At 45.4% G+C, this 21,980-nt stretch overlaps 1 long non-coding RNA gene across 2 annotated transcripts; it reads left to right on the top strand.

Annotated features, from left to right (window-relative positions):
* The first annotated feature begins 11,348 nt into the window (after positions 1 to 11,348).
* LOC140712226 (uncharacterized) lies at positions 11,349 to 21,331 on the top strand. Of its 2 annotated transcripts, none has more exons than XR_012093730.1 (3): positions 11,349 to 11,667; positions 12,848 to 12,958; positions 14,459 to 21,331. It is a non-coding gene; the product is annotated as an uncharacterized lncRNA (long non-coding RNA). The 2 variants fall into 2 exon arrangements; XR_012093729.1 differs by having other exon boundaries at positions 12,848 to 14,288.
* The last annotated feature ends 649 nt before the right edge of the window (positions 21,332 to 21,980 follow it).

Here is a 21,980-nt window from a genome sequence, read left to right as displayed (position 1 = left end):
CCAAGTGATCTGCCCGCCTTGGCCTCCCAAAGTGCTGGAATTACAGGCGTGAGCCACTGCACCAGCCCATGGATGTCTTCTTAGAGGAAGTGATGTTGAGCTTCATCTTGAAGACTACACAAGATTTCCACAGGTAGGATTGGTTGAAAGGAAGACAAAGGGAAAAATTGGCCTATGTAAAGAAAACAGCATGAGCAATGCCAGAGAGGCAGGAAAGGGAAAAATCTATATAGAAAAATGAGAGAATTCCAATTTGGCCAGGAGCTTTCTGGGGGGCGTTAAGTTAAGCTATTAATGTATGATGCTTGATAGCCTGAGAGATTCAGTTTCAAATTCTTACTTGTTGGGTATAGTGGGTTAAACAGTCTTCCTCCAAAATTTGTGTCCACTTGAACCTCAGAATATGACTTTATTGGGAAATAGGGTCTATGCAGATGTACTAGTTAAGGATCTCAGGACGAAATCATCCTGGATTAAGGGTGAACCCTAATTCCAATATGTGGTGCCTTATAAGAGAAAGAAGAGAGATTTTGACACAGAGGGGACAGAGAGGGAAGAAGGTCGTGCAGAGATTGGGGTTGCAATGCCAAGGAATGTTTACAAGCACCAGAGCTGAAGAGACAAGGAAGGATCTTTCTCTAACTCCTTCAGAGGACATGTGGCCCTGCCAACATCATGATTTTTGGATTTCTATACTCCAGAACTGGAAACGGATACATTTCTGTTATTTTAAGCCATCAAGTTTATGGTAATATCAGCAGCCCCAGGAAACTAAATACACTGGGTTACTTAGGGCAAGTTAATCTTAATATGCCTCAATTTCTTCATCTGAAAAACAGGGATAATAACATACACCTTATAGGAATATCATTAGGATGAAATGTAAAGCACTTAACTTACCAACTTATTGTTTGCCCAGGAGGTGGAGAGAGAGTGAACTGGAAAGGTAAGTTGGGAAGCAATTGTAGAATACATTGAGCTCCAAACTGAGAAATGTGGAAGGTAATGCAGATACTTGAATATTTCTAAACAGGGGTGTGACAGATCGGAGTGGTGCTGCTTCAGTACATCGCCCAGAAGAGCTGAGCCTGGCAGGAACTGAGTCATGAGACCCATCCAAGGAGACCAATGAGGAAGCCACTGCAACACTGGGACGAGAGTCGTGAGTAAGGCATTTCAGGCAGAAGGAAGGAGGTCCTTCATCAGGGGCATTTGCTGTGCTTATTGGACTTAGAGAGCACATGTGTCCGGCAGCATTCAACGTTTTCTGTGAGAAGTACACATAAAGTGTTGAGGCCTGATGCCCACAACAGCCAGACAGACAGCAGCACAAAATGACAGCAGTAGAGAAAGGGAGCCATTCTGGCCAGACACAAGCCCTGGCCAAGGCCCTGGTGACAAGATTGCGCTGGAGTAAGATGTGGAGTCCCGTCATGTGACTTGACGGGAGACAGCCACAAAACAACAGACTCTACCTAAACCATCAGTAATTCATCCAGTCCAACCCCAGGGAAATGAGGAAGTAAATATTATCCACCTGTTTTTCTTGTCATGCAGCTAGGGAAAAAATTAATCTATGCAAACCAAGGACATGAGATTTTTAGCAAAGGAACATACAGGTGATCCTGTGTCTGCATGCGTGTATGCTGGTGTGTGTGTGTGTGTGCATGCACGTGCATGTGTTGGGGAATAGGGTAGAGGTGGGAGAGAGGGGACTCACAGCTGAAGGAAGAGTACAGTACTACAATTAGTAAAACATATCAATGAGACTCTTGTCTTGCTCCACTTTTCAATACGTATATTCCAAAAATGGGGATGCTGTCAGTCTTATTTATTTATTCCAGCATCTACCAAGGAAGGTAAGTATCCCAGAGCATGCCCTTTCTGGTACTCAGGACAAGTAATTGTTATTTCAGTTTTGCTGGGATCGTGCTCAAATAAATCAAAACAAAAATGTTCTTATATCTTCTGTTGTATTAATGTTTTAAACCACTTCATTGTAAGTAGAGAAGCTATCCCCTTACTGTCAGGCTTCTAAAAAAGTCAAAATACAGGAGAATTGAGAAGTACTCTTGCTAGTATCACTCAGCGGCCCCAAGGCAGTTGCTTGATTTGGAGAAAGTACCTCATGGATAATTTGAGATAGCTTTGGAGGACACTTTCTTGAAAGGTATTGCAATTTTATTTGCATATACGTACATACCTATTGTGCATGTGTGTGTGTATGCACTCAGATATATGTATACACACATTACATACACTTCTTTTTTTTTTTTTTTTTTTTTTGAGACAGAGTCTCGCTCTGTCGCCCAGGCTGGAATGCAGTTGCGCAATCTTGGCTCACTGCAAGCTGCTCCTCCTGGCTCACACCATTCTCCTGCCTCAGACTCCCGAGTAGCTGGGACTACAGGCGCTTGCCACCATGTCCCGCTAATTTGTTTTTGTATTTTTAGTACAGACAGGGTTTCACCGTGTTAGCCAGGATGGTCTCAATGTCCTGACCTTGTGATCCGCCTGTCTCGGCCTCCCAAAGTGCTAGGATTATAGGCATGAGCCACTGCGCCCAGCCAACATACACATTTAAACCAGTCTTGATTAAAGGTAGGGAATAATTGCAGGACAGATGGCAGATATTTTATTGATTGATTAATTTTTATTTGTATAAGTTTATGAAGTACATGTGTAATTTTGTGACATGACTATATTGCAGAGTGCTATGAAGTCAGGGTTTTTAGGGTATCCCTCACCCAAATAAAGTACATTGTACCCACTAAGTAATTTCTCATTCCTCACCTTCCTCCCACTTCCTCATCCTTCCAAGTCTCCATGGTCTATAATTCCACACTCTACGTCCATGTGTACACATTATTTAGCTCCCATTTATAAGTGAGACCATGCAGTATTTGTCTCTCTGTTTCTGAGTTGTTTCACTTCAAAGAATGGCTGCTAGTTCTACCCATCTTGCTGCTAAATACATGATTGTGTTCTTTTTGTTGACTGAATAGTATTCCATTGTGCAATACACCACATTTTCTTCATCCCATCCACATGGCAGATATTCTAAAATAAGTATCTAAGGGGGAACTCCTACTTCTCAGGCTTACCCGCAGACACAGAGGAAGGGCAAATGTGTGACATCAGGAAATGGGCAAGGAACAGTGTTGGAGGTGTGCAGCTCAAGCAGTCAGGATTTATTTGACTAAAACACACATATATTTGAAAGTAGTGACCTCTCTCTTTGCAGACATCAGGCCAGACAAGACAATGAGGTAGAAGTGGAAATCTTACTTAAAAATCCAAAGGAAATGGCCCTGTGACTCATCTGTTTGCTAATAAGATGGAGCTGGTGGCCTGCCATAATGTGTTTCAAAACTTGGAAACAGCAGTGTGAGGAGCTTGGATTATTTGAGGAGTGATTGGGCAAAAGTACCTCTGAGCTGGGTAGGGGAAAAATAGGTAGAGCCAGGGCCTCCTGATGTCTTTTGGACAAGGACTGCCACGCCATAGGGCAGTAGCCCAGGGAGGCAGGCAGGCAGGCAGCCTTGACTGTGACCCCCCCACGCTCAGCTCCACGCAGGACGGTGCGAAGGGCACGGTTTACTCATCATGTGTGGATGATCTGAGTCACAGCCAAGATGGTGATGTTGATGAGGCTGGAAGGAGCTGACATATATTTAGCTCTCATTGTCACACGGAAGCACATGCAGACCTACTGACCCCCGAAGATGACTCAAGCTTATTAGAGCTTTAGAGGACCTTAGATGTCAGATCCCCCAAATCCTTTTCATACAGAGAGAAAATGATGCCCTGACAAGCGTGATGTGCTCTAGGTGACTCAGTAGCCCAGCTGGCCTGAACCCTGGCCTGAACCCTGGGGCTCCAGATCCCAGCTCAAGGGCTTTCCCACAAGCGTGTAGTGCGGCCACTTGGCTCCACATCAGGATTAGGCAAGTGACCCCTTCCCAGCTCTGCAGAGACAGGCTCTTTGGTCTCCTTGCTTGGCCCTTCCTTCTTGTCCTTATGCCACACGCCAGACGTGGCTTTTCTTAGGACACCAACCAAAATTTACTTGTCCCAGTTTCAGACTTCTGCCAGGTGAAAGAATTGTGTAAGAGATGTCGATGAGTGCTAAAATTCTACATCTGGAGAACACTGGACTTGGGTGAAAGCCTTAGATGAGTGAACTTTAACATCCTCCTATATAAAGTAAGAATAATGATACCTGCCTTGGAGGGTTTTTAAGACTGAGATAAGTACAAATGATTCGTAATCTCTAAAGAGCATTCGAATCTCTGCAGGGTTATTAAAGTGCTATGCACATGTGAGGTGGCATAAGGATTTGTTTGCACTTCAATTCATTCACCATTGTTTGAGGGAGAATGACAGGCATTGCATGTATTTGGCTGGCACAGGAAAGAGATCTTTGGGAGTAGTGGGTCTCTCAATGCCCACCCCCACACTGGGCCCTGTCTCCAGCACGCAGACAGACTCTCACCTAGTTTGCTGACCTATTGGACTGGGCTTGACTGTTGTCCCTGGGAACACATAAAGCCAGTTTAGAAACATTAGCGGTTGGGAAAACGCCAACTCTATCTCTTCTGGCAGCAAGAGAAGGAAACTCTTCATTTGATTTCCTTTAACTCTATCTCTTCTGGCAGCAAGAGAAGGAAAGTCTTCATTTGATTTCCTTTACTATGTCTTTGAGACTCTCTGCAGACTGGGCAATGAGAAATGCTATTTTACACGCTGAAGAGGAAGATGTTTGGCTCATAAAAAACTCTGGTTGAAGGTGACATGGTCCATTTCCCAGCTTAAAAGCAGAACATCACCAACAGATAAATGGGCCACCAGGGTTTCAAAGGTGCTCCCAGTTAAAATTCTGAGTACAGGAAAAAAAAAAGACAGAAGTGGACGAGAAGAATCCACCTGCTTTGCTACTAAGAAGGAAGAAGCAGACCGTAGAGGTGTGTGGAGGGTGGCTGAAAAGATGGGGTAAAGTGGCAATGAACAGGGTGGGTTCTGGAATCCAGTTGCCAAGGTTTGAATCCTGGCTCCACTGGTTCCCATCTGGGTAACTTGGGCAAGTAAATTCATCTTTCTAAAGCTCATCTTTTTCATCTGAATGGAGAATTTGAGTAAATGAATTAAAAAGTAATCCACTTCTTAGGGTTTTTTTTCAGGGAAATAAATGGAAAATGCCTACTAAGTGCTTGGCGCTTTCCCTGGCACATAATGAAAACTCAAAAACTTTTAGCTATATTGTATTATTTTCTTTATTCCAATGAAAACCAAGAGCCTTCAGAGATTCGTCCTGGGAGGAATTCTGGAAGTAGGGACTGGCTGTCTAACCAGAGACTCTCCTACTCTATTTTCCCAAATTTTCGTCCTCCCATTGGGCAGCCTTAGTACTGTTCTCATGGGTAATCCAGCCGTAATGCCCTGGTCAAAGGACGAACCAAACTCCCTGGCCAAAGGAGTTCCCCTTAGCAGCTGAGAACAGGCTAAAATTTTCAAAAAGCCTTTATTCAGTTCTGAGGTTGCTAAGCAACCTGTATTCGACATGTAAACAAAACAATCTACAGTATCAGAGGTACTTAGCCCCCTACCTCTTGGGGCATATGTTGAGAGGCATGTTATCTCAGGCCTCCTGCCTGGATTTGTTTGCAAGCTTCCAATCCTGCCTCCAATAGGGTACTCCCCTTAAGAACCCCCACTCAGAAGCTACCTCATAGATATCATATGTCAAAATGCAGAGAAGAAGATGCCTTCCCTGCCCTCTGCAATTCTAGTGCTCTTCCCCGAATGCTAATTTACCAAGTGAGATACAAGCATCTTCCTTCCCTAATGACTGGTCCAACATGTTTCTCCTCCACCTGCGGTGAGTGCCTCACCCTGCGCCACCATAGGGTTTCTATCCTTGAAGGTCCCATCATAATGCCACAGGCCAGCCTTTCCCAAGTGTGTTCTCTGGGACCCTTGCTCTCTGTTGTATTATATTAATGTGAATTCTGATGAAAACGGGGATTTCCATGGTCAAATAATTCAGGGAAAGTTCAGTTAAAGAAAGCAAAATGGTTTTCTTATTTTTATTGTGGTAAAATACACATAACATAAAATTTACCATTTTAATCATTAAACAAAATTTTTTTAGAGACAGATTTTCACCTGTCACCCAGGCTGGAGTGCAGTGGCACAGTCATAGCTCACTGTAGCTTTGAACTCATGGATCCCACCTCAGGCTTCTCTGTAGCTGGGACTTTAGGTGCACACTGCCATGCCTGGCTAATTTTAAAATTTTTCTGTAGAGACAGGGTCTCACTATGTTGCACAGGCTGGTCTCCAACTCTCGACCTTAAATGATCCTCTGCCTTGGCCTCCCAAAGTGTGGGGATTACTGGCATGAGCCACTGTGCCCAGCCCATGTTAACAATTTTTAAGTGTACAGTTTTGTGCGTTAAAGTATATTCACATTGTTGTGTAATCATCACCACCTTCCATACTCAGAAATTTTTCATCATCTCAAACTGAAACTCTATACCCATTATAAAATAACACTCCATTTTGCCCTCTCCCCAGCCCCTGGCAACCATCATTCTACTTTCTGTTTGTAAGAATCTGACTACTCCACGTACCTATACAATATTTGTCTTTTTGTGACTGGCTTCTTTCACTTAGCATAATGTATTCAAGGTTCATCCAAGTTGGAGAATGAGTCAGAATGTCCCTTATTTTAAAAACTAAATATTATTCCAGCTGGGAGCAGTGGCACAAGCCTGTAGTTTCAGCTACTGGGGAGGCTGAGGTGAGAGGATTCCTTGAGCTCTGGAGTTAGAGACCAGCCTGAACAACATAGCGAGACTCCTTCTCAATCTTAAAAAAAAAAAACTTATTCCATTGTATATGCCACATTTTGCTTATCCCATTGGCGATAGATAATTGGATTGCTTCCATCTTTTGGCTACTGTGAGTAATGCTGCTATGAACATTGTATAAGTATCTGTTTGAGTTCCTGCTTTCAATTCCTTTGGGCCCAGAAGTGGAATTCCTGGATCCTATGGTAATTCCATTTTAAATTTCTTTTAGGAACTGTCAATACTGTTTTCCACAGAGGGTGCAGCATTTTCTGCTCCTACCAGCAATGTATGTACGTTCCAATTCCTACACATCATTACCAACACTTTCTATTTTCTGTGTTTTTGTTTAAAAATACATAATAATCATTCCCATTGGATGTGAACTTGTATCTCATTGTAGTTTTGATTTGCATTTCCCTAATGATTAGCAATGTTGAACACCTCTTCATGTGCATACTGGCCATTTGCATCTCTTCTTTGGAGAAATGTCTATTCAAATCATTTGCTCATTTTTAAACTGGGTCATTTGTTTTTTGTTGCTATTGTTGAGTTGTAGGAGTTCATTATATGCTCTGAATATTAATTACTTATTAGACATGATTTGCAAATATTTTCTCCCATTCTGTGGATTTCTTTTTCAATTTGTTGATAGTGTCCTTTGAGCCACAAAAGTTTAATTTCAATGAAGTCCAATTGATCTATTTTTTCTTTTGTTGCTTGTGTCTTTGGTGTCATATTCAAGAAACCACTGCCAAAGACTTTCTTTGTGTTTTCTTCTAAGATGTTATGGCTTTAGCTCTTATGTTTAGGTCTTTGATCCATTTTGAGTTAATTCTTGCATATAGAATAAGGGTCCAATTTCATTATCTTTTGCTTGTGGGAAACTGGTTTCTTTCATCAACTAGAGTTCATTGTTGCAAGCAATAGCAATTGAGATAGACAAACTTAAGGAAAAAAGGAAAATTATTGGAATAATTTTAGATAGTTCACAGGAATTAAAGGAAATGATGAATGATCAAATCACTGGATGTACAGGATCTGGGAAAGATTTAAGAGTCTTAGTAACAGGAAGTTATGGACAGCTTCTAAGAGTGCTATGATCTGAGCGATTCAGTTCCAGTAATCATTTTGAGCATGTAATTCTGCACTGGTTACCACATTTGGCTAGGGGCCTGCAGGTGGGAGAGTGTGTGTGTGTGTGTGTGTGCTGAGGATGAGGCAGCATTGTCACTGAATGGTCTCAACAAATAGGACCACATGAAATGCAGGGTCATGGTGGCTGGGAGGGAGGGAGTTGTTCCCCAAAGGAAAACCTGAATGCTGTTACCAAAGGAGGAAGAAAGGAGTGCTGGGCAGGCCAAGCAATAGACACCCACTACTTTTCTTCGCTGAAAATGTTCTCAGAGCTATTGATACTGCTTTGTGAATTTCAGGCCGGGAGAAATAGTGTGTAGAATTTCTCATACCTATTTGTCCATAAAACCCTCAGCTGCGTCTCACAGGATTCATGTTCCACGGAACGTGTTTTGGGAAATGCTCCTCTATGCTAATAAAAAGAACAATGTTCTTGTAGAGACTTAATGGGAGATTTTGATAGAACAGGTCTTCAATGAACACTGTCCTAAACCTTGGGACAAAGGCTGATAAGGTTCCTGAAGGTAGAAAGAACTCTGTTTTTCAAAATGCAAGCCACATGCCATGGCTCATGCCTATAATCCCAACATTTGGGGAGGCTGATGCAGGAGGATCGCTTGAGCCCAGGAGTTCAAGACTAGTCTGAGCAACATAGTGAGACCTATCTCTACTAAAAATAAAAAGAACTAAAAAAAAAAAAAAACAACTAACAAAACCCAAAATGCTATAGCTGGTCTTCCAAGAATGAATAATGAACTTGTTCTGAAGGAGCATACATACAACCAACACGGTTCAGTTTCCTCATCCTGTTACACTAAATTCGCCGTGACTACCCACTTAGAGCTGTGCTTTGGAAGTCCCTGTAGACACCCAGGAGAGGGTCTGGCTATGTGGCCAGGCAGGTATCAGCATGACCTTGGCCAGGTGCCTGCTTTGCTAACTCTTGAGTGTCTGACAGCTGCTGGCTTGGGGTGACTGGGGATGGAAAGATGTGGGGGCTGCGGCTTCCTAATCCTCTGATCTCAAAGACTAACCTTGCTTTGCAGAAGGCCAGGTTTGGGGATTAATAATCTGAAAACTGAATGCAAAAAAAGCTGGGACTGATGCGATGGGTAGTGGGAGTGCTCCTGCTACCGAAGGAGGTATTTTCTAGAATGTGAACCAGGAAGCCAGAAACTGGGGATCTGGGGTGCAGCCTCAGCTCTTCCATAAATATTTTGGCCTCCTCTATCCTTCAGAATTTATTTTTCCTCTATAAAGTGAGAAGAGTTGGGCTAAATCAACTAATTTAAAAACGAACATTTACCAAGCTTTGATGGGGCTCTGTGCTAGAGGGACGTGGCATTATTATCATTATTATGATTTTTTGAGACAGGGTCTTGCTCTGTTGCCCAGGCTGGAGTGCAGTGATGCGATCTTGGCTCATGACGACCTCTGCCTCTGGTGTTCGAGTGATTCAGGGACGTGACATTAAATCAGGCATGCTACATGCCCTTGTGAAGATGTGTGCAGGGCCTCCTGCTGCTCTCACATTCTGAGTCTGTGAAACAATGCCTGATGATGGCAGCCCTTGGACACTGTGTGCTTCCACAGGCATTGTCACAACTGTGCTGAGAGACGCGTTGTTCTTCTCATTGGTTGGAGGTCAAGGGACTTGTCTAACGACACACGGCTATTAAGCAGCAGAAATGGACTTGAATTCAGATCTGCTTCTCAGTCCAGTGTGCTCTGCTCTGCAGCTGACTGTGACTCTTCTCGCTCCTCCCAGATGTCCCCACGCAATGAAATAACAGCTATCATTTGCCAACCACTTACTTTGGGTCCTGACACAGATACCATTTCATGGAAATCTCATGGGGTCTATGATTGTCATTTTACAGAGGAGGAAACAGGCTCAGAGAGACTGAGTACTTTGCCCAGAATCCCACAGCTTGTCAGCAGCCTTTGATCCTGGGTCTGCCTGCCTCTGGAATCACCAGAGGGGATGGGGAGGACAATGGACTCTGTCCCTTGCCAGAAAGCAGGAGCCTGTCCCTTTGGCAGATTCCTCCTGGAGGAAGGGGGCAACGCAGAGGAGCCCAGGGAGCTGCTGCAAAGAGACCTTGGTGGATTCCCGGCCTGAAGGCCCAAGGCTGGGGCTTGATGGGGAAACATCACAGACATTAAGGCCCCAAAGCCATCCCAGGTGCCACAGACTCAGAGGCCCCTAATAAGAGCCAGCGGAGAGGCTGGAGCACCCGGTCACTTTCCAAAAGGGATCTAGGAAAGGCACTGCTAAGGGTTGAGGCCCTCCCCTCCCCCAGTGCCTGCCATCTGGGCTCCTGCTACCCTCAGGCCCGAAAGGCCTTTCTTCTTCCTGAAGCCTGCCTTCTCTCTAGCGCTTGGGGGGTAGAGCGAGTACCACATTCACCTGGGCCACGCGGTGTCCTCACCTCAGGGCTGCTGTGTGACCTCCTGCCATTGTGGAAAGGCTGAAAAATCACGAGGTGCACCCCAACCCACAGATGGGGAGTGGAGGCTTAAAGGGGATAGAAATAGCTCACCTCACCCTCCACTGACAGAAAGGGTTGGGCTGAAGCCCTGACCTCAGTTTCTAGAGACATGGGCAGAGCTGACCTGCCACATGGTTGGATTGAGCTCACACCTACTCTCTGTGGCCCCTTTATCTTGACACAACCCCGCGAGGCAAGCAGTAGAATCTCCCTTCTACCAAGAGGCTGGGAGACGTTCAATAACTTAGCCCAGGACACTCGGTGAAAGCACAGGATTCTAACTCCAGCCCTTCTGAATTCCAAGCCAGGGCTCCCCAACTACAGCGCCTGGGCTCCTCTCCCTCCACTCCTGTGATTTTCCAGACTTGGAGGGCTGGAAGTGGGGCTGGCAGTTCACTGGATGTGAGGGAACCCAGGCGGTCCCTTAAGGTGACTGTAAGTGGGGTCCTCATTGCCTGCTGAAAGCTGGCCCCGCAGGCCCTGGTGTTTATCCTGCAAGCAGCCATGCTAAGCTCGGCCTCAGCTATTAGCAACAGGAAGTGTGTGGGAAGCGCAGAAGCTCCAAGGGGACATTTTAAGGTAGCCAGCAGCTCAGGCACAGGCCTAGGAGGAGTAAACAGAGCGCCCCGAGAGATGAAGCTGGAAGTGCCGGGTGGGGGTGGGGGGGTGACCCCAGTCCTGAGCCCCAGGAGAGTGGCTCTGACAACTGCGAGGTCACCCCCCCAGTGACAGACATCCAGTGAATGAAGGTCACGGCCTCCACAGAGATGGTGCGAGATGGTGTGAGGCAGCATTTCTGAGTCACCGCGGGAGACGCCCACGGTCATGCCCCGGAACCCAGGGACTCGGCCCGCGCTGTCTCCACACCGCCCTCCCATAAAACACAGGATTCATTGTCATAAAAGCTCCTCACCCACGGGAGGCTGCACACTGGCTTTGCCCTCAGCGCGAGGAGAAGGCGCTTCAGTTTCCTCTAATTCTCATCTGACCTGCCCGAGTCCTCAGGGATGGGCTCCCCCGCGCGGGGAGGCGAATTCTCTGCCGGGGATGAAGGGAGAGGGAGGTGCCGCTCGGGATTCCTCCAGACTCTGAAGCGCCAGCGGGCAGATACGCAAGACAAAACCCGAGCAGATGGGGAAGAAATGGGCTTCCTTGTCCGCGTTCCCACCTCCCGGCGACCTGGGGAGGTATAATCAAGCCTATTCTCTTGGAAGTTGAAAGAGAAATCAAGCGGCAGTTGTTTTTGTTTTTCTCTTTTCTCCTCAAGAAACATTTTTTTCTTTTGGACGCAGTCTTGCTCTGTCGCCCAGGCTGGAGTGCAATGACGCGATCTCGGTTCACTATTACCTCCGCCTCCCGGGTTCAAGCAATTCTCCTGCCTCAGCCTCCCAAATAGCTGGGATAACAGACATGTGCCACCACACCTGGCCAATTTTTTTTTTTTTTTTTTTTTCCAGTAGAGACGGGGTTTCACCACGTTGGTCAGGCTGGTCTCGAACTCCTGACCTCAGGTGATCCACCCGCCTCGGCCTCCCAAAGTGCTGGGATTACAGGCGTGAGCCACCTCGCCCGGCCACAGTTTTTTAGGGGGGAAATTCTCAGGGTACACACATGACTGACTGTGTCCTCAGAGAGAGAGGTGGGGGTGGGAATAGGAGCTGTCGGGCAGGCTCTTCTCGGTTCAGATGTTCCCTGTGACCCCGAGCGTGTCTTGGTTTTCCCTACCGTACCACGTGAGGAGCAGCAAACACTCGTGTGTGTACGTGTGTGTACGAGTGTATGTATGTGTGTGCGCAAGTGTGTGTGCAAGTGTGTGGTGTGTGTGGTATGTATGTGGGTGGCGTGTGTGCAAATGTGTGGTGAGTGTATGTGTGTGGTGTGTGTATGTTTGTGGTGTGTGTACGTGTGTGTGAGTGTGTGTACGTGTGTGTGAGTGTGTGCGCGCGTGGCTTGCTCTGAGCTTTGGAGCGGAGCGCAAACTCTGGGGAGGAGGAATTGGGTGACTGGAGTGAGCGGAAAGTGTTCATGCGACACCAGGCTGCTTCTCAGCTCCTGATGGAGGACCAGTCCCTCCGCGGGGGAAGGACGTTGTGAGCACAGGAGCTGACACACTGACTTCTGTGAAAACAGTGGAGGGGAAATCAAGGAAGCCAACAGGAGTGCTCATTGGAGTGAAAAGTCTCAGGCGGCTGATTGGGATGGGAGAATCTGGATCTGAGGATTTGGGATCACTTTATTCACGCTTCAGATAAGAATTTGGAGGGCTCCACATTCATGTACAACATTTATTTTTCTTTGTTGACAATTTTTTCCTTTATTTTTCCTGTTATTCCCTGCCCCGCCCCTCTGCGCTATTCACCAGTGCAGTGAGGACCTGGGAGTTTGGAGTTTCGGGAAAAGACGTTCAGAATTCTGACTTGCTCATTAGATCTACTCGGAGAGGTTGAGTCAGGCACACCTGGTTCCACCACTTCCCGGGTGAGTCATCCTGGGGAGGTTACTTAACCTCTCCAATCCTTGGATTTCTCACTGATAAAATGAGGGTGATAAATCTCTCCCTGTCAGGGTGGGTGTGAGAATTGGACGGGGGTCTGCTGCAGGTGTGTTTCCAGCTCTCCAGCCTGACAGTGTCACCCGTTTCTTTAATATTCCAACAGACTCACCCAAGGCCCATTCCACATGCTCTGGCTTGTCCAATCTCCCTTCCCTCACTGCTCTGGGGATTCTTTGGGGGATTTGCTTTTCTTCCTGATGACCTCCCACTCTGGTTTCCTACCTCTGTGGAGCTGTGAAGCCCCCTCTGCATCTTTCCTGCCACGACTTCGCTCCTGTTATTACCTTCTCCACCCCTCCCACTATGCACTAGGAAAGGCATCATTCACCAGGGTTGTGTGTTTATGGAAGATTTGGGCCTAGTTGGGGTGGTTTAAGGGGGTTTACAGCCCAGACCAGATAACAACTTAAAACTGACTGCCTCTCATGTCTCTCCCCCGTCTCACTGACTATTTAGCTAATTCAACACAACTGTCCTCAAATCATCCCCAGACTCAGTGATCATAAGCCTGTGTATTAGCAATTTAGGATCAGCTGGGTGGCTCTTCCAGCTTCTGCCGGATTTTCATATGGGTATTCGAGAAACTGCGGGTCCATTTGCTCATCTTGCTGGGACCCTCTCACATTTCTGGAGACTTGTCTGGGACACTTGGGCTCTGGTCCACGTGGTCTGTCAGCTTGAAGCAGATGAGCCTTAGGCTTGTTTGTGGACATGGTGAGTGCGTGGGATGCAAGGTTTCCGAGACCTGGGCTTGAACTGGGACTCCACTGCATTCTGCTGATCAGAGCAAGTCACAGGGTCAGCCCATATTCAAGGGGAGGAGAAGTAGATGCCACGTTTGAATGGGAGAAGCTCCAAAGCCGTATTGCAAAGGGCACGGATACAGAAGGAATGAAGTGTTGTATCCACTTTTTGCAGCCTCCCATGCCGTCTTTCCCCTCAGGGTCTCGCCTATTGTCCTGTTGTTGGATCTTCAGGGTCTCCACCTGGGCTAGAGCTCTTTCCAGCTATTCTCTTCTCCTGATTCTATGGGCCCTGACTCTTCTTTCTTTTTGAAGAAGTCTCCAAATTCTTGTATAATATTTATTTTTCTTTGTTGACATTTTTTTTTCTTTCCGATCATGTTCACAACAGAAAAATATCCTAAGTGTGTTTGAATGAAGTAAACCAGTGGTTCTCAACATGCTGGGCACAAGAGTGATCCACAAAGTTTTAAAAAATTACTGATATCTGGATTCCACACCCAGATCTGGGGTAGGTTTTAGATACTGCTATTGCTTAAAAGGTCCCCAGGTTGTTCTAAAGCATAGCTAGGGTTGAAGACTACTGGAATACATTAAAAACACCGTGAACCTCTGAGATGAATTTCTTACCTAAAATATGGACATCTACAAGCTGTTTTTATTTTTTGTTTTTCTTTACAGGAACCGTTTCCTTTTTCCTGTTCCATTGATAAAGCACCCCGTGCATTGCAGATGCTCACTACATGTAAGCTATCATCACTGTTACTCTTGTATCATAGGCAGTATAATGTGGTGGTGAAGAAGGGTACTGAAGATGGGCCACCTCACCTCTCTCTGCCTCAGTTCCCTCATCTGAAAATGAGGATAATTAAAATTCCTACTTCATAAATAGGTACCTACATCATAGGATTGTTGTGAAGATTAAATATCTACATGGTTGTACTTAGATGCACAGTAAGTGTTCGGTAAGCAGTGGCTAGTGTGTAATTACTGTTTTATTCCTTCAGCATCCTATGGTTTACTAAGCTTATCCTTGGTTTGCTTCACTCTTTGGTCCAGTTTCCAAGCAAATGTGATGACAATGGGTAGAGAGGTGCTGCTGCCGTTATTCTGGGCTGGGGCATGCTAGTGTTGGAAGAATGCTAAAGAGACACTTCCACTGCTTGGGGGAACCATTAGCTCTGCCAACTGTAGATTATTAAGAACATTAGAAAATTCTTTGGCAAACTTGGGTCTCCCCTTTCTTTTCCATGTTGAGTTTCCCTCAGCCCAACATTCGTTTTATGTACCTCACACTTGTGCAAGTGCTTGAGTAGTGTATAACGGGCACACTTAGCTCAGTGCAGACATCTTGGAGACAGTAGATGTGGGCGGAGATGTGAAAATCTGCTAATAGGAGCCTGGGCGAGGTCTGAGTACCAGCCCAGTGGGGGCAGTCAGCAGCATGCTGGGCGGCAGGGGGACAGAGGACATCATGGAATTACAGGGAGTCCCAGTCAGCAGGACCCTTTGACATTTAAATACACATACAAGGAAACCGAATCTAGAAGAGTTACAGCTGGTGACTGGTAGAGCTCTGACTAGGGAAATCGTGGAAATTGCAGCTGTTATTCTTTGCATCCTTGTGTCAGGCATTGTGTTAGGTCTTTTTTGTTTGTGATAAGGTCTCACTCTGGCACCCAGGCTGGAGTGCAATGGCGTGATCATGGCTTACTGCAGCCTCAACCTCCTGGGCTCAGGTGATCCTCCCACCTCAGCCTCCCAAGTAGCTGGACTGCAGGTGCATGCCACCACGCCTGTCTTATATTTTTTGTATTTTTTATAGAGAAGAAGTTTCACCATGTTGCCCAGGCTGGTCTTGAACTCCTGGACTCAAGTGATCTGCCTGACTTGGCCTCCCAGCATGCTGGTATTACAGGCATGAACCACCGTGCCTGGCCGTCTTTAGTATTTTAGTAATATCTTACTAAACCCAAGAAGTAGATATTACTGGCTCAATTTTGTAGTTGAGGAAACTGAGGCTTAAAGATGTTATGACAGGCTGGGTGTGGTGGCTCACACCTGTAATCCCAGCACTTTGGGAGGCCAAGGCAGGCGGTTCACCTGAGGTCAGGAGTTTGAGATCAGCCTGGCCAACATGGTGAAATCCCGTCTCTACTAAAAGTACAAAAATTATTCAAGTGTGGTGGCAGGTGCCTGTAATCCCAGCTGTTCGGGAGGCTGAGGCAGGATAATTGCTTGAACCCGGGAGGCGGAGTTTTCACTGAGCCAAGATTATGCCATTGCACTCCAGCCTGGGGGACAAGAGTGAGACTTCATCTCAAAAAAACAAAGATGTTATGATGTCACAGCAACTATGTGAAGAGTCAGGTCATAGTATTGCCTGTAACACTATCAGGACTGTTTAAGGCATTGGAATGACATCTTTTAAAACCCTATAAAATTTCTTTTCATCTTGAAACAGGTTGCTCACCTACCTACAGACCCCAAATGAGATTATCTCCATGGTATGACTTCAGGAAGACCCCGTGTTAAAAAAAAAAAAATCTCTCCCCAAAAGTGAAAACCAAAAAACTCAAATCTCACTTCAGTTTCCTTTCATCTCATTCACTGAGATGTGAAAATGAATTAGTACTTAATTCAAGGTCTTAATTTCTGATAAAATAGAAACAGTCTTGAAAGAAACTAAACCTTACTGTGACCTGAAAGAAGCAACATGGTGTAAGGAAAGGAGTACCCACTTCCCTTGTGAGTATGTGATCTCATGTTTTCAACAGCCTCCTTGGGGTAAAATTGGTTAGCCCAGTAAAAGTCATGTATTTGGAAAATTGTGGAGAAACGGCACAGATAGGATCTTATTTAGTGGGAAAAAATTTAAATTATAAAATATTTGGAAAACTTTTTTTTTTTTTTTAAGAAATGGGGTCTTTCTCTGTTGCCCAGGCTGGAGTACAGTGGCACGATCCTAGTTCACTGCAGCCTCAAACTCCTGGGCTCCAGCAATCTTCCCACCTCGGCCTCCCATGTAGCTGGGACTACAGGTGTGCACCACCATGCCCAGCTTTTTAAAAAAATTTTTAGTGGAGACGGGGTCTTGCTTTGTTGCCCAGGCTAGACTGCAGGTGCACACCACTGTGCCCAGCTTTTTTTTTTTTTTTTTTTTTAAATTTTTAGTAGAGATGGATCTTGCCTTGTTGCCCAGGCTGGACTTGAACTCCTTGCTTCAAGTGATTCTCCTACCTCAGCCTCCCAAAGCGCTGAGATTACAGGTGTGAGCCACTATGCCTGGCCAGAAAACATACAATTTTATTATAGTCTTTATTATAAACCAATAGATGTGATACTATTATGCAAAATAAGATGGAGGAATTTAAAAAAATGATAAATCTCAACAGACAACAGGCCTGACAACGCCTCATAAGCACAAAAATGTTATACAATCAGTATACAAACATTATACAGCAGTATAATAGAGTGGTTACGTTTTTAGACTTGGGAATCAGACTTCCTGGCTTCCAATCCTGGTGGTACCAATTCACTAGCTGAGTTACTTTGTGCAAGTTTACTTAAGCTCCATGAATCAGAGTTTCCTCACTAGAAAATAGTGATAATAATAGTAAGTACATCATAGCTAGTGTTTTCAGATACGAATGAGTGAATGTTGTCTTTTTCCTGGTGCAGGACCCTCTGCACAGGAATCCTGTCATGGTTATCACTTTATTGCTAGCAATGTGGCTTTTGAATTAAAGCAACCATTTTCCTGGTTTCTGATTGTTATCTTTGTCCTAAACAGCCTGAGATTACCCCTCTGCAACTATAATTTGGACATGCCCATAGCTGCCTTGTCTTAGATAGATGGATCTTGCATTGGTTTTCAGCTTGGCTCTGACATTCAGAGCTTTGGCAAATGTGCACTGGCCAAGTGTTTGCAGCAAGAGGCACTGCAGAGGGGAAGGCAGGCCCTCCTGTGTCGCTTTCACTAGGAGACGGCCGTGGCGGAACTAGCTTCCTCCGAAGTCCCAGGTGGGTGGCATGCCATGGACTGGGGTGTGATTCTCAGGCATGCCTGCATCTGGAATGCCTGTGGTTCTACCACACACTCGGCTTCTCCCCCATTTTCCAGGCCTCTGGTCCTACTGTAGGTCAGATAATGAACTAAGGCAGGAATAGGATACTTTTTGCCATTTGATGTACAAAGTTGTGCGGAGGGTCGAAAGAGGGCACAGGAGGAAGAAAGAAGGTAAACCATGTTCCCAGAACTAATCCGAACCCAAACTTTAAAAGCACACAGCACAAGTGCTTCTATAACAACCACCTTCTCCATGTTTCCACCCTCTGAACATCCAGCCATGAATAAGGGCAGTTCTTTTTTTTCCGTTTTTTCGAGATGGAGTCTCACTCTTTTGCCCAGGCTGGAGTGCAGTGGTGCGATCTCAGCTCACTGCATCCTCTACCTCCCGGGTTCAAGTGATTCTCCTGCCTCAGCCTCCTGAGTAGCTGGAATTACAGTGGCGTGCCACCACGCCCGGCTAGAAGAAGGGCAGTGCTAAGCATGATCCAAGGACGTGGTTTCTCAAGAGGAGCCCTGGAGTGGGTTGCTCAGGGTGCTGTGTGGGGCCAGCTAGAGACAAAAGAGCAGCCTTGTCATCAGCTGCCTATATCTCAGTAGTTCTCTGGAACAGCTCTGCCACCAACTACAAGCAACCGTTAGCCTAAGCTTGGCAGTTGGCCGACATCAGAGGCCTGGCAGATGGCCCATGTGGGAGCCTTTCCAGGGCCTCAGTCGGAATCTCCAACAGATGATGTTTGCCTAGAGAGTGTGGTAGGTTGGGCAATTCTTGCTCCCATAAGCATCTACAAATCTCTTTAGAAGGAGAGGTTCTGGTTTGCAGGCCATGGGCTTGGATGTATATCTATCTGTGAGTGCTCCTTCCCACACATCCCCTAAACGGAGATGGAATCCTGGAACAAAGTGTACTACTCCACACTCAACATTGCAGGTTTCTTCTGTTAGAGACGTTTGCTGACATTGTTGTTTTCCTTATCTGTGGGGCAGCATGGAGAGATATTTGAGGACCTGGGTTGAAATTTAGATTCTTCCATCTTTTAACAATGGATGCTGGGGCCTGTCACCTAACTGAAAAGAGTTTCTTTATCTGTGAGATGGGGATAGAAAAATATTTACCTGAGAAGTTTCAAAAATGGCATCGTAGGTAGATAATGAATGCTGTTTTTCAGAATCAATGAATTATTTTTCTCATGAAAGAAGAGATTTGGAATTGATGCAATAATGCTCGGTGCTCTTGTCCTCAGGTATGGCCTTCGCAGAGGGTCTCAAGATAGCTTTGGTGGTTGGCATCACACCTTGATGCTTCCTTCCTCACTTTGTTTTTTTGTTTGTTTTTTGAGATGGAGTCTCACTCTGTTGCCCAGGCTGGAGTGCAACGGCGCGATCTCGGCTCACTGCAACCTCCGCCTCCTGGGTTCAAGTGATTCTCCTGCCTCAGCTCCCAAGTAGCTGAGACTACAGGCATGTGCCACCATGCCTGGCTAATTTTTGTATTTTTAGTAGAGATGGGGTTTTGATATGTTGGCCAGGCTGGTCTCAAACTCCTGACCTCAGGTCATCTGCCCACCTTGGCCTCCCAAAGTGCTGGGATTACAGGCGTGAGCAACTGCACCCAGCATTTCTTCCTTACTTTGTGATAAACTTTGCTCGCGTGTGTGTGTGTGTGTGAGAGAGAGAGAGACAGAGAGAGAGAGAGACAGAGAGAGAGAGAGAGAGAGAGAGAGAGATGGAGACAGAGACAGAGGGAAAGAGGGAGAGATTAGAGATTATGATGGTTAATTTTCTGTATCAACTTGGCTGGGCCATGGTGTCCAGGTAGGTAGTCAAACACAATTCTAGATATTTCTGTGAGGGTGTTTTGGATATAATTACCATTTTAATCTGTGCACCTTGAGTAAAGCAGGTTGCCCTCCCTAGTACCGGTGGGCCTCATCTGATCTGTCAAAGGCCTGAAAAGAACAGAAGACTGACCTCCCTCAACAAGATGGAATTCTGCGGCAGACAGCTGGCCTTCGGGGTCCAGCCACAACGCTGGCTTTTCCTGGGTCTTCAGTCAACCAGCCCACCCTGTGGATTTTAGATTTGCCAACCTTTAATTGCATGGGCCAATTCCTTAAAAGAAATCTTTCTGTACAGAGATACATATCCTATTGGCTCTGTTTCTCTGGAGAGCACTGACTCAGAGAGAGACAGAGAGACAATGACGACATTGGCATTCTCTCTCTTTTTTTCCTGAGACAGGGTCTCACTCTGTCACCCGGGCTGGCATGCAGTGGCACGATCTCGACTCCACTTCTCAGGCTCAAATGATTCTCCAACCTCAGCCTCCTGAGTAGCTGGGACTACAGGCACATGGTGGCCACGCCCCACTAATTTTTTGTATTTTTTGTAGAGATGCAGTTTTGCCATGTTGCCCAAAGTGGTCTTGAACTCCTAAGCTGAAAGCAATTTGCCCACCTTGGCCTTCCAAGCTGGAATGACAGGCGTGAGCCACTGCACCCCGCCAACACTGGCCTTCTGTGCTGCCTTCTCTGGACTGAGGAACTTTACACAACAACTGGGCTCACAGCCCTTTTTCCACAGAGATTTTGTGGAAAATAGCCTTTTTGTCTCATGCCTGCTTTTCATTTATTTGCTTGTTTGAGATAAATTAAAAGCAGAAAATGAAGGAATAGTTTGGTGATTATTAGATTGCACTATGTTTAAGTAAATCTTAACTCAAAGTAAGACCAAAGACACACACCTATTCATCTTTTGAAGATAAAAGACAACACAAGCCAGTTTCTACCAACCTAGTTCTATTATAAATACCTATAAGACAAGCATCATGATTTAATAATTATCATATGATCATAAGAACAATAGCTGCCACTTAGGAGCCCTTGCCAGTTATTGGGCATACACAGGCCCTCTACACATGGTATTTCTTAAACAAAATTGATGCCAGAGACCTCACTCAATGCGCCGAGGCATCACTGCAGGCTCCCAAATTATAGTGCTTAATTTCTTCTTAGAAATGATATATTATGAAATAACTGTCTCCACACATTTTTCTGTCATATACTTTCCAGTTCAGCTCTAAGTCTATCCTCTCCACAATCTTCAAGTGATGCGGTAAATATGTATGCTGCAGAGGGTCATGTCTGTCTAGATCCAATAGTAGAAAAGCCAGTGTGGTCTGAGAATGTGTTATTCTGGCTAATCAGGTATTCTGGTTCTATGGATTTCACATGACCATTTGTGGCTGAACAGTGTCAGATAAACTTAATTCAATAAAATATATTTAATACTTGGCCTCTCTGGAATATAATTGTGTTTTGATGATGAGTCATAAACTTCTTTAGGATATCTGGCCGCGTTTGAGTCATGTTTATGGTCATCAATTCTCATTGTATTGTATCGCTGCTTTCTAATCAATAGGATGCTAAATAAATTAGCTTTTATTGCATTAATTGCCACAGGGGAAAAGGGGCTGCATTTGTATAAAATATCCTTCATGATCTATTTAAAAGTGATATAAGATAATGGGAAAAAGGAGCTGGGAAATACACATTCTTATTTTTTGTTTTTCACCAGCACCTGCCAGACTCTGAATGCTTTTACATTTGCTGCCTAGATAAATGACCGAGGCACGATCCGTCTTCAGAACTCACTGACTTTCCCAAATGTGCTGTTGTCTTTCTTGCAAGGATTAGAATTTTTATCCAGGAAATGCTCTGTGTATGACCCCTGCAGCGACAACAACCACTGGTGTCCATAAAGTGCTGCTCCATGGCAAGTGAAACACAGACCGTGGGGAAAGAGTTTTGCAGGCAGACCGCCCTAGGTTAGAGGACAAGTTACCTCACTCACCGGCTGTGTGACCTTGAGTAACTTACTCAATTTCCCTGGACCTTCTTCTTCTTCTCTGTCAAAATGTGGTGATAATATCTATGTCATGGTGGTTGGGGCAAGAGAGTTATAAAGGCTCAACAAGGCAATTAATGTAAACTGCTTAGTACATCATCTGGAATGATAATTTACAAATGGCATGTAGTATAATTGTAACCTTGTCATCAGCTCAGATTTCCCTGACCACTGGAGATTTAGACAAAACTCTATAGAACTTTAAATTATGCTGCAGTGGTCCCCACA

This window comes from Chlorocebus sabaeus, chromosome 8, assembly GCF_047675955.1.
Source record: "Chlorocebus sabaeus isolate Y175 chromosome 8, mChlSab1.0.hap1, whole genome shotgun sequence".
NCBI lineage: Eukaryota > Metazoa > Chordata > Mammalia > Primates > Cercopithecidae > Chlorocebus > Chlorocebus sabaeus.
This window is presented reverse-complemented; position numbering and strand designations above follow the sequence as displayed.